The following is a 12,719-nucleotide window of genomic DNA, read 5'->3' on the forward strand; positions in this document are numbered from 1 at the left end:
TTTATGAGGCCAGCATCACCTTGATACCAAAACCAGACAAAGACCCCATCAAAAAAGAGAATTACAGACCCATATCCTTGATGAACACAGATGCAAAAATTCTCACCAAAATGCTAGCCGGTAGGATCCAACAGTGCATTAAAAGGATTATTCACCACAACCAATTGGGATTTATTCCCAGGGCTACAAGGTTGGTTCAACTTCTGCAGATCAATCAGTGTGACACAATAAATAATAGATATATAATATCTAGATATTTAATATAATAGATAAATAATAAAAGAAAGAACAAGAATCATAAGATACTCTCAATAGATGCTGAAAAAGCATTTGACAAAGTACAGCATCCCTTCCTGATCAAAACTCTTCAAAGTGCAGGGATAGAGGGCACATACCTCAATATCATCAAAGCCATCTATGAAAACCCCACAGTGAATATCATTCTCAATGGAGAAGAACTGAGAGCTTTTCCACTAAGGTGAGGAACATGGCAGGGATGTACAGTATCACCAATGCTCTTCAACATAGTTCTAGAGGTCCTAGCCTCAGCAATCAGACAACAAAAAGAAATTAAAGGCGTTCAAATCAATAAGAAAAAGTCAAACTATCACTCTTTTCAGATGATATGATACTATATGTGGAAAACCCAAAAGAGTCCACTCCAAATCTGCTACAACGTGAACAGGAATTCAGCCGGGTTATAAAATCAATGTACAAAAATCAGTTTCACTTTTATACATCAACAACAAGACAGAAGAAAGAAAAATTAAGGAGTCCATCCCATTTATAATTGCACCCAAAACCATAAGGTACCTAGGACTAAACCTAACCAAAGAGGCAAAGAGTCTGTACTCAGAAAACTATAAAGTACTCATGAAAGTAATTGAGGAAGACACAAAGAAATGGACATTACTCCTTAGAATCCAATTTATTATTTGCAACTATCCCAGTGGAAGTAATACTAAACCAATTTAAGCTGATTTTAATAAGAAATTAAGAAGATCAGGTAAAAACATGCCACTTGAAAACCGAAGTTTCAGTGGATTCCTTATTAGGAAACTGAAAACCAAAGTGTAAAAATTATAACATGGTAGACACTATATATACATAATAAAACAATTTTTAACATTGTTCATATTTTAGACAGCTACAATTATATGATTTTTAGATTGAATGATGTTAGAAAATATTGATTACTTCTGTTACTAACAGATATGAATTATATCCTAAGTGTATTTCTTTCAAATGTGGTTATTGGTTATATATTTAGATGTAGTTTTATAATGGGGTTTATTAGAGTGGAAATATCAGAAAAATAAGCTAGCCAATGGCATAAATTTGGACCTTGTTATTTCTGCTAAAATTATAGTAAAATATTTGCTAAAATGTGCTAAAAATAGATCATGCCCATGGATTATGAAAAGTCATCTCCTTAAATCTGAATTAAATTGACTATGAAGACAAATCATAGATATTTCAGCTGTGTTGGAAAAAGTCTGATCTGTGTTGTCAATTGGAAATGGTCTTCTTGTCTTCTTGTTTGTTAAAAATGATTCTGTGGAGTATATTTGTGCATTTCAGGAAAATAGTAAAGAACATAACCCCAGTGCCTGCAGCACAGTAATTGTTCAGAGAATGTGGGAGTTCTCCCCGTCTTTATGTCTCTGTCTCTCTTTTTATCTCTTTCAGTCTCTTTCTCTTTCCCTCACTGGCTCCATTTCTGACTTTTCTCATTCCTTGGTCTCTTAAGTTGTGTGTGTGCCTCTGACTTTCTCTCTGACTTCCTTTTCCTTTTTTTCAAACTGAATTAGAAGATCTAGTTTCTAGTTCCACTTTTCATAAACTCAGTAATATCTTAGGTTACAGCTCAGAATAAATTGGCTTTTGAAACTCTTGGGGACATTCAATCTCTGTCAAATTTCAAGAGCAGAAGAAGAATGTACTGATAATTCTAACTCATTTGTCGTCCTCCGACTTCCCTGTTCCCTCTTTGCCCACTCTTAAAAACCAGTTACATTACCTGATTCAGTTCTAACCTAAGTCAATTAAAAAGATTACTAGAGGTTTATTGTATGCAAAGCAGTGATTTAATTTCCCTAAGGAATGACAGTTAATAATTTCTCATCTAAAAAGGAGTAATATAGAAGATGATATAACCGTGGATATGTATAAATATGTATGCATGTAAATCCAGAGCTTAAGAAAACTGAAACTGTGGACTGCTGAAGATAGTTGATAAGTCAGCCATTTTAACACACACTTCTCAGGGACTGACAAATCAAGTAAGAAATAATGAGAGGTATCTGAGATAAAAGCAAAAGTATGAATATTGCTTGGACTACTAGTTATAAAGGTATGAACCAGAACATTTACAAAACCAGATTATGGATTATGTCACTAAAAACCGAAGTTATCCGTGATATCAATATTATACAGAGGAAATTCTCCGTTTAAGACTTAATAACCTAGGGGCACCTGAGTGGCTCAGTTGGTTAAAGCGCCTGCCTTTAGCTCAGGTTGTGTTCCTAGGGTCCTGGGATCAAATCTTGCATCGGGCTTCTTGCTCAGCAGGGAGTCCGCTCTCCCTCTGCCTCCTGCTCCCCCTGCTTGTGCTCTCTCTCTCTTTCTGACAAATAAATAAAATCTTTAAAATTAAAAAAAAAAATTAATAACCCAAAGCTTTATTAAAAATTCAGTATGTTTAGAAATCAAATGATGCATTCTTAAATAATTTATAATAAAAGGAAATTATAAAGATTGCTAAAGATTACAAAAGTAAAAGCTATTTCATAGAAAAGATTAATAAAAGAATGATACAATTTTGAAATGAGATAAAATAATTCCAAGTTCCTGCTGTTTTCACAGGAATTCTACTTTTTAAGACTAATTAAAGTGCCCACATAAAATGTTGACGAAAAGAGAAAAACTGAACCTTCTAAACTCATTTAAGGAGACTAGTGCAATTCTAATCCCAATAAAGAGGAAAAATATTGGCTCTTCTTATAATTTTTTTTTAACGATTTATTTATTTATTTGACAGAGATCACAAGTAGGCAGAGAGGCAGGCAGAGAGATAGAGGAGGAAGCAGGCTCCCCACTGAGCAGAGAGCCTGATTCGGGGCTTATCCCAGGACCCTGAGATCTTGACCTGAGCCGAAGGCAGAGGCTTTAACCCCTGAGCCACCCAGGCACCCCAGCTCTTCTTATGATTATGTAAGGACAATCAGATATAAGGTAAGGGCTAAATAAAATGAAAATGTATTTTATAATACATAATTGTCAAGTAATAGTTATATAAGTTAGAAAATGATTCATCAGAAATTTATCAATATATTTTATGTAACTCCATTTATGTATTAATGATTTCTAGGGAAAATTTTTTTGGTATCTTCAGATGCAGAAATAATGCTTTAGTAACGTTTTGATAACAACTCAACAAATCAGGGATATGTGGGAGCTGACATTTATATTACTTGTTTTTCTGTTATGTAAGATGGACATATAAATATATATATATTTTTATATATGATATGTATAGGTATATTCCTATAAAGACAGACATTCCTAATGAATTTATCTAAAAACATGAAATAAATGTTTTTCCATTCGGTGCAATGATTGCTGAAATTCTACAACAAACACTACAGAAAAAATTTAGATACTCTTTTTAAAAGATGGGTCAAGATGAGAACATTGACTAACACAGCTACTATAACATAGCATTTGCTCTTCTTGATCAGTGCTCTGAGAAGAAATAATTGTTAAGAATTGAAAGAGAAAAGGGGTGCCTAGGTGGCTCAGTGGGTTAAGCCTCTGCCTTCAGCTCAGGTCATGGTCTCAGGGTCTGGGATCGAGCCCTGCATTGGTCTCTCTGCTTAGCAAGCAGGGAGCCTGTTTACTCCTCTCTCTCTGCCTGTGTCTATGCTTACTTGTGATCTCTCTCTGTGTCAAATAAATAAGTAAAATCTTAAAAAAAAAATAGTAATAATAATAATTGGAAAAGGAAAAGATAAAATTGTGATTTGGGGGAAATTTAGTGGTTAGGTACCTAAAAACAACAATGATCGCAGTAAATCAGGATCATAAAGTATTTGGACTAATAAGTTTTCCACAAAGTTGTCAGGTAAAATACAAACATAATAAAATCAGTAGCATCCTTCTCTAAACCAGTTATAACCAACTATAAATAAGACACTTTTTAGAAAATTCACAAAAACTAAAATGTATTTAGGAGTTAGCTTAACCTAAACACACAAGAAATCTATGGAAAAATTCTGAAGGTAATAAGGTAGAAAGTGATCTGGATGAGTGGAGAGATATTGCTGGCCTTTAGTTAGTGATAATGTATTTTTTCTTTTTTTAAGATTTTTTAAAGTTTATTTATTTGATAGACAGAGATCACAAGTAGGCAGAGAGACAGGTGGAGAGAGAGGGGGAAGCAGGTTCCCTGCCGAGCAGAGAGCCTGATGCAGGGCTTGATTCCAGAGCCCTGGGATCATGACCTGAGCCGAAGGCAGAGGCTTAACCCACTGAGCCACCCAGGCGCCCCGATAATGTATTTTTAAAAACTCCTAATATTTAATATTAGTTTCTTTGATCAATTCTATTTAAACCCCCACTTGGATACTTTTGAGAACCATGATAAATTTACTCTAAAATATAAATGGAAGAATAAAGGTTAACAAGTAGTTAAATATAGCATTAACCCTTGCCACTTAACATTTAATTCTTGGACAGACATCATCATTGTCATCATATTGTGGGATCTGGTAATTTATGCAAGACTCTTGGGACTCGCCCCAGACCTTGTGGGTCAGAATATGTATTTAATCAAGGTCCCCAAGTGATCTCTATGAGGGTGTTTCTGTGTGTGTGTGTGTGTGTGTGTGTGTGTGTGTATACGGGTTTATGTAGGTTTTACTAGAGAAGAGATTACTAAAAATCGGTAATCTTATAGGGAGAGGTTCATGTTCTTTGGTAAATAGAAAAACATTTTTTTTTTCCCCACACATCTGCCTTCATTGTGAAAAGCAGCTGGGACACTTCCAGCAATAGTAAATTAATTTACAAAAGTAAGGGTTCAGTGAGGTCACCTGGTTTGAGCCTTTGGAGGGTCAGAATGTATATGCTGACCCACAGCAGCAAGAAGAGGAATACAAAGCCATGAAGAGTGAGGCCACCAAGGAGCTGAGGAGCTCTTTATAGAAATCCTAAGTGTTCTTGGTGGCAATAAGCTCTTAACGGAAGAACCAGGCAGTGAAGAACATGCCAGTGGCCAATAGCACCATGGTCAGATGGGGGAAGGCAACCAGGTTCACTGGGCAGGTTTATCTGCTCATGGCCCCCTGCTCCATTTTGCGAGGAGCAAGATCATCCATTGCTCCACCACTGGAATGGAAAAATAAAAATTATATAAAGAGGCACCATTTTGGATAGATTATGGGCCTGGATAATGCCACATGTTTGGCGGAATGTGAACTCCAGGAATCCTGACATTCTGTTGGGAGCTGTCGATTACTGCAGGACTCCTGGAAAGCACTGAAGCAGTTCTCAGTAAAATTAAATTACTCACATGTTCAATGGGCCAGCAATCCCAGTCCTGGACATAGAACCCAAAGTCTGTGAGGGAACACGCACCGGTTAATTGGTGCAGTGTTGCTTGTGGTATCAGCAAACTGCAGACTCTCCAGGCATTCATAGCTTCAGGATGGGCAGGCATGTGTGGTGGGTGTACCCTGTGGAATACTATGCAGTTATATTAGATAGTGGGCAAAATAAACACACATGCTGAAAACAGCATGCCTTGGGGCATCTGGTGGCTCTCTCAGTTGGGTATATGCCTTTAGCTCAGGTCGTGATCCCAGGGTCCTGGGATGGAGCCCCACATCGAGCTCCCTGCTCAGTGGGCAGTCTGCTTCCCCATTGCTCATGCATGCGCTCTCTCTGGTTCGCCCTATCTCAAATAAATAAAATCTTAAAAAAAAAAAAAAAGAAAGAAAACATCAGACCTTATAGGAAAGTAAAAATAACTAGCTCATAAGCATCGTTTTCATAAGTTAAAATGATAAGAACGAAAGCTGTTCACTTTATGAGACCATATAGAAAAGAACCATACTCATCAAACACATTGGAATAGTTTACGGTTTCAGGGAGGTATGGAATGGGAATGGGGAATAGGTAAAATATGCCAAATAATTGAATTGGAAAAGGGACTAATGGTAATGATTTGCTATGAATTAAAGTGCATGATTAACTTTTTCAAAGAGAAAGAGGAAGGCAGAGATAGAATGTAAATTATGAGAACTTTAAATTATAAAAATAATTATATAAATTATAATGCAGTTATGTAGAATATAAAAGTCAGTAGGCCCTGTATTCAAGAGTTTTGAGATCTACCGTCATCCAGTACAATAATATCATGCTTAGAAGTGATCCTTCACCTGAGCATTTTAATACATTTCAGTGTGTTAATACTTTGCACTATAATCCCAAGAAAACTTTTTTTAGAGCCGTGATGGTGTAAACATAATCTCTATAAAAAGTTGAATTTTGTTGAGATGCAATTTTTTTTAAGATTTTTATTTATTTGAGGGAGAAAGTGAGTGAGAGAGAAAGAGTGCAAACATGAGCAGACAGAGAGGGACAAGCAGACTGGCCACTGAGCAGGGAGCCTGACACTGGACTCCATCCCAGGACCCTGGGATCATTATCCAAGCCCAAGGCAGATGCTTAACCTGACTGAGCCACCCAGGCGCCCCTATTGAGATGCAGTTAAACTACAATTTACAAACTGGACGATAAAGGGGCAGATTGGAATAGCAGATGTGTCTTGTCTGGCCTGTATGGGGCTCCTAAATATTATACGTAATCACTAAGACTGAAGGATCAATAAATTTCATATAAAAGTCTTAGCAGATGGCAAGTTCTGGCCACATGGGTCCTCTAGTTTTACGTGGCAGTGCTTTGGTAGTTGCTGGGGAGTACCTGCTGTCTGAATGTGGACCATGCATTTTCCAGGTCAGCACATCCTTGTCTGATGGCACTGGCCTTGAGATCAGCCGTCCAGCTTCTGCTGACAGTGGATCTGGTGAGGCCTTAAGGAGAGCTTGTGGTGGAAGATGCCCGAGGCTCAGCAAAGAGGCTTCTCTTTCAACATGTCAGGGCTGTGTCAGACTTAACTGCCACATCTCTCCCTGTATCCTTCCATTGACCTTTGGGTTGATTACATTGGGGGTTCTTCTTGCCTGCTTCTGCATATACTCAGACAGGTTTTAAATCCTGCTGCCCGCAAGTAAACTTCTATCTTGTTGAATTTAATCTCCCCCTTGCCCTTCTCACACTGTCTTGGCTTTAGATACTTTGAAATCTCTTCCTCCCCCTTTTCTAATCTCATATAAATACAAACAATAATACCTGTCTGATTGATGGCTAGCAGACACAAAAACCACATTATTATAGTGTTGAGTATGGTAACACTCGTCTCATTGAAATACAGGCCAAGGAGTTATCTCACATAAGTTAACAGAAATATTTTCAGTCTTTCTCTTAAATCTGTATTTAGTCATTTCTTATCATGGGTGCTCTAATTTTAGGAATGCTGTCGATTTTATTAAGTATTATTAATGATGAGTATTAAAATTATTTATTTTTAGGTGTCTGTTTTTATATATACTTTTCGTTAATTTATTCAACAACATGAAACACCTCCCCTGTACTTGGTATGATACCAGGGGTCAGGGGTGTCTGTGGAATTAAGGCGTGTTCTGTGCTCCCAGGAGCTTGTGGAATGTAGATACCATGGGAGGAAACAATGAATAAAAGCCTATGTAAAAACCATAAGAGACTCTTAATCTCAGGAAACAAACTAAGGGTTGCTGGGGGCAGGGGGGGATAGGGTGGCTGGGTGATGGACATCAGGGAGGTTATGTGCTATGATGAGTGCTGTGAATTGTGTAAGACTGATGAATCACAGACCTATACTTCAGAAACAAATAATACATTATATGTTAATTTTAAAAGATCCTATGAAGAGAAGAATTATAGAGCAGTTATTTCTATCTGTAGAGATGAAGGATATGAGAGGGAAAATTTTCATAGCTTCATGGAGGAAGTGAACAGACAAGATGTTTTCTGCCCCTCATTCACCCTGGTCCTGGTTCCCTTACTGGCTTTCTTTATTATTTAATCCCCCCCCTTTTTTTCCCACTTGATAAAAATGACTCCTGAGCGCACAAGACATTGCTATAATCTAATGAACGGCATTATTTTTGCGGAGGGAAAAAAACACAAACACACTTGTAGAGGAAAAAAAAAAATATCTGTGAGCATAGCTCTTTTTGCCACTTCACTTTAATAAAAAGGATAATTACATTGGTTTTGGAAAATAACAAGGTTTCCACATAGTTTCCATCACTTAAGGGATGTTTTATTCCTGTGTCATTAACTCCCCCAATACTAGTCTTCTCCAGTCCCTGTGAATTCTTTTGTTTCAGCATCTGCTGGGGTGCACAGGGCTTGAAGTAGGTTTAGCACGACCCAGACAGACTCTTTTTTTCCCTCTTCTTTTCTGAGCTATAAATGTATTTTAACATCCATTGAGGAAAAAAATATGTTGCCATTCAAACACACAATTTTATGGGAAGAATTATGTCCGGTCAGACTGAAGTTTGTGACTAAGTAAAAAATTGGAAAGTAAATGGTAAGCAAATAGTAACAGAAGTGGTATATAGAAATGGAAAAACTGAGGGTAGGGCTTAGATGGCTGAAGTTTAAACATTTCTGGACTAGGTGCTTTTTTGATCACTTTGAACTTCACCATTCAGTGGTTTTATGAAATCTCTTTCCTCTTGGGAGACCCTAAGACTTCTCAGAGACTGAAGTGTCCACTGAGGTATGGCAAGGAAGCCCACATGAAGATGTACCAGGGATGCTCAGAATTTTGTCTGAGATACAGATTAAGTCCCTTGGGATAATGAACATGGCCTTCAGGACATGCATTTACTTCCTGCCCGACAGGAAGTTCAGCTGATGATGAGCAAAAGGAAACTACAGTGACTAGAGGATAAGAAAGATTCCCACAAGTGACACCGAGGCTTCTGCAAATGAACTCTCTCACCACACAGCTGACTTTCCAATACAGGTCATGCTAGAAGAAATCCTAAATCATCTTTCTCTTCCTTCACTAGGCAGTTGTTTGCAAATCATCATGAGAAGAGATTTTCAAAGAATAAAGAACAAAACGATATAGGAAAAGCATAGAAGTGTATCAAGCAGTCCATTAGTATAAATTTTATGTGTGTGGACTTGTGTGATATTTGTCAGCTTTGGAAGTTGTAGTTTTTTTTTTTAATTTATTCTAAATAAATGTTTACTCCTGTGCTTAGCTCCTTGGGGGATTTTCTAAAGATTATATATGGTTCATACTGTAAGCACATCTGTGAAATGCAATTCAATAATTTTCTTAGAAGGAAGAGCAAAGGATGGGCCTTCTTCCCTCTTCATTTAAAAAAAAAATTTTTATTCTGTTTTATTTTTTTATATTTAAAAATTATATATTTATTTAATTTCTTAAAATATATTACATAAAATGGAAAAATTCTTGAAGGACAACTATGTAATTTGGCTAGAAAATTCAGATCTTTGTTAATTATATTTAGTTTTAAAATGTTGTTAAAATATAACATTGGCCATTTTACCTAGTTTTTAGTGTACAGATCAAAGGCGTGCATTATATTCAGTGTTGTACAGCCATTATCACTTTCGATTCCCAGAAGTTTTTTGTCACCCAAACAGAAATTCTGTAACCTTTCAGGGTATTTGTTGGGAGTAATGAAATACTGTTAAGCATTGACTCCTCAGTACTTCCTCAACCTTGCCCCTAATAACCTCTAATCTGTTTTCTGTCTCTATGAATTTTCCTGTTATCTGTATTTCATATAAGTGGAATCATCCACTATTCATCTTTTTATGTCAGACTTACTTCACTTAATATGTTTTCACACTTCATCTGTATTGGAGCATGTATCAGATGTTGTTCCTTTTTATGGTTCCATTGTGTAAATAGAACATGTTTTGTCTACCCGTTTATCTGTTGAGGGATACCTGAGTTTTTTCCTACCTTTTAGCTATTGTGAGTAAAGCTGAAACTAATTTTGACGTACAAATGTCTCTTTCAGCCCATGTTCTCAATTCTTTTGGGTTTATGTCTAGAAGTGAAATTGTTGCATCATGTGCTAATTCTCTTCAGCTTTACAAGGAACCACCAAACTATTTGCAACCACAGTGGTTGCATCATTTTAAATTCCAACCAGCAATGTGTGAGGGTTCTACATTTTCCACATCCTAGCCAACACTTTTTAGTTTCAATATTTTCATTGTAACCCCCCTTCTGGATGTGAACTGGTAACTCCTTGTAGTTTTGATCTGCTCTCTCTCATAACCAATAGGGTGAGAGTATTTTGATGTGCTTATTGGCAATTTGTATGTCCTCTTTGGTCTGTTAAGGCTTTTGTGCCATTTTACATTGGGTTTTGTTGTTGAGTTTTAGGGTTTCTATACATATTTTGGGCATTAAACCCTTATCACATGCGTGACATGCAAATATTTTTCCTATTCTGTTGATTGTCTTTTTAATTTTTTTTTTTAAAGGTTTCTTTATTTTGAGAGAGTGACAGACAGAGGGAGACAGAGAGCATAATCCGGGAGAGGGACAGAGGAAGAAAATCTTTCAAACTGACTCCCTGCTGAGCAAGGAGCCTGACACAGAGCTTGATCCCGCAACCCATGAAATCATGACCTGAGCCAAAACCAAGAGTCAGATGATTGACTGACTGAGCCAGCTCGAGTGCCTCTTTTTACTACTTGATAATGTCCTTTGATTCACAAAAGGCTTTTTAAAAAAAAATTTGATAAAATCAGATTTATCTCTTTTTTTCTTTTGTTGGGCATACTTTAGTGTCCTACCTAAGAATCCATTGTCAAATCCAAAGTAATGAAGATGAATCCTTTTGTTTTATTCTAAGGGTTTTATGGTTCATCTCAATATTTAGGTCACTGATCCATTCTGGGTTAGTTTTTTAATGTAGTGTAAGGTAGGGGTCCAGTTTCATTCTCTGGAATGTGAAGATCCAGTTGTGCCAACACCATTAGTTGAAGAGACTATTCTTTCCCCATTGAACAGACTTGGTGCTCTTGTCAAAAATCAGCCAGTCATAGATATATGGGTTTATGTTTATCGTGGACTCTGAATTTTATTTCATTGGTCTCTGTGCCTATCCTCTGCTGGTCTTATACTTCCTTTTGTATTTCTTCTTACACTGGCCTCTTCCCTAAATTAATTAAGTACACATCCCTCACAGTCTGGGTGTCCCAGTTATATTATCTGAGGACCTCTGAGGATATATCTTCAGTTTTTGTTGTTGTTTCAGTTTTTTCTCTTTTAAAGATATAAATGATGCCATCTATTTCTTATCATTTGTTGTGCATATACATATATATGTATAAATATGTTTATGTATATTTATATAAATATTTATGCAAACCAATGATAATACATAGTTTTACCCTTGTCAGTCTTTTAACTAGCCCTCTCTGTATATAAGGGACAGATTTCAAGTAGTTGTTTATGGATCTGGAAATGGATATCTCTACCTTCAATGTGCTTATTATTTTAAAAAAATATTATTTGTTATTACATTGCTTATTTGCTCAGACTCTGCCATGGGGTTGAGATAGTCCAATTCTGTTGATTGGTTAGGCTTCATTATACCCTGTTTGTTTTGTATACTCTCTTCTTCTTCTTCTTTTTTTTTTTTTTTTTTTCCAAAAACTTTATATATTTGACAGAGAGAGAGATCACAAGTAGGCAGAGAGGCAGGCAGAGATAGAACGGGAAGCAGGCTCCCCGCTGAGAGCCCAACACGGGGATCGATCCCAGGATCCTGAGATCATGACCTGAGCTGAAGGCGGAGACTTAATCCACTGAGCCACCCAGATGCCCCTCTTCTTTTTTTATATAGAAAATCTTCAAGTGATTAACAGCAGCAACAACAGAAAGTTGGCTGTAGGAAATGAGTAAAGAATTAAAAGGCTTTCATTAACCTGTGCGTCTTGGTGACAGGTGCTTTCTGGCTATTGCCATCTTGAGTCACTGGAATCTCTGCTTATTGCACATGAAGGAATTAAAAACACAGCCTTCTCTATGTCTATAATTAGGAATATTGCTTGGCCTTGAATACTACCTTCTTGTTAGTGATACACCTTTTAAACAGTTTGCATGTAAGAGGCCAATAGTTAAGAGTTGCCATTACTCAATATTGATTCTCAATAATCACACACTAGGAAATCTCAATTTCGACAACAGGAGAGGGCCCAGGAAATTTTTTGATCTCCTCTGTGGCTTTCTGAAAGTGTGTGAACTAAGATGGGATGATGTTAGCATTGTGTCTGTTGTACAGTGGCCGACTCATCGTGGCATGTGTCCAAGTGCATAGTTGCTCTCAGTTTTCTAAGGAGGCAGGGGAAGCCTCCTCAGTGACTTTTTGGATTCTCTTGGCCTCTCCTGCCTTTGAGCACTGAGCAGTTTGCTTATCCCCAGTTACAGCCAGGGCCTCTGGAGTGTGGGCATATTTGCCCAGCTCAGCTGCCACTGCCTGCTAAGTTAGAGCTCTTACAGATTGCCCCTTCTGGACTCAGACAGAATAGTACATTCTGGTTGTCAG

The 12,719-nt window shown here is 37.1% G+C and overlaps 1 protein-coding gene and 1 pseudogene across 1 annotated transcript in view; both read right to left on the bottom strand.

The window, feature by feature from the left end:
• The window catches only part of LOC116587173 (protein FAM170A-like), a 932,324-nt gene that overhangs the window by 261,575 nt on the left and 658,030 nt on the right, over nucleotides 1-12,719 (bottom strand). The window lies entirely within an intron of this gene.
• On the bottom strand, nucleotides 5,065-5,354 carry LOC116585689 (annotated as a pseudogene).

Source organism: Mustela erminea, chromosome 3, assembly GCF_009829155.1.
Source record: "Mustela erminea isolate mMusErm1 chromosome 3, mMusErm1.Pri, whole genome shotgun sequence".
Lineage (NCBI taxonomy): Eukaryota > Metazoa > Chordata > Mammalia > Carnivora > Mustelidae > Mustela > Mustela erminea.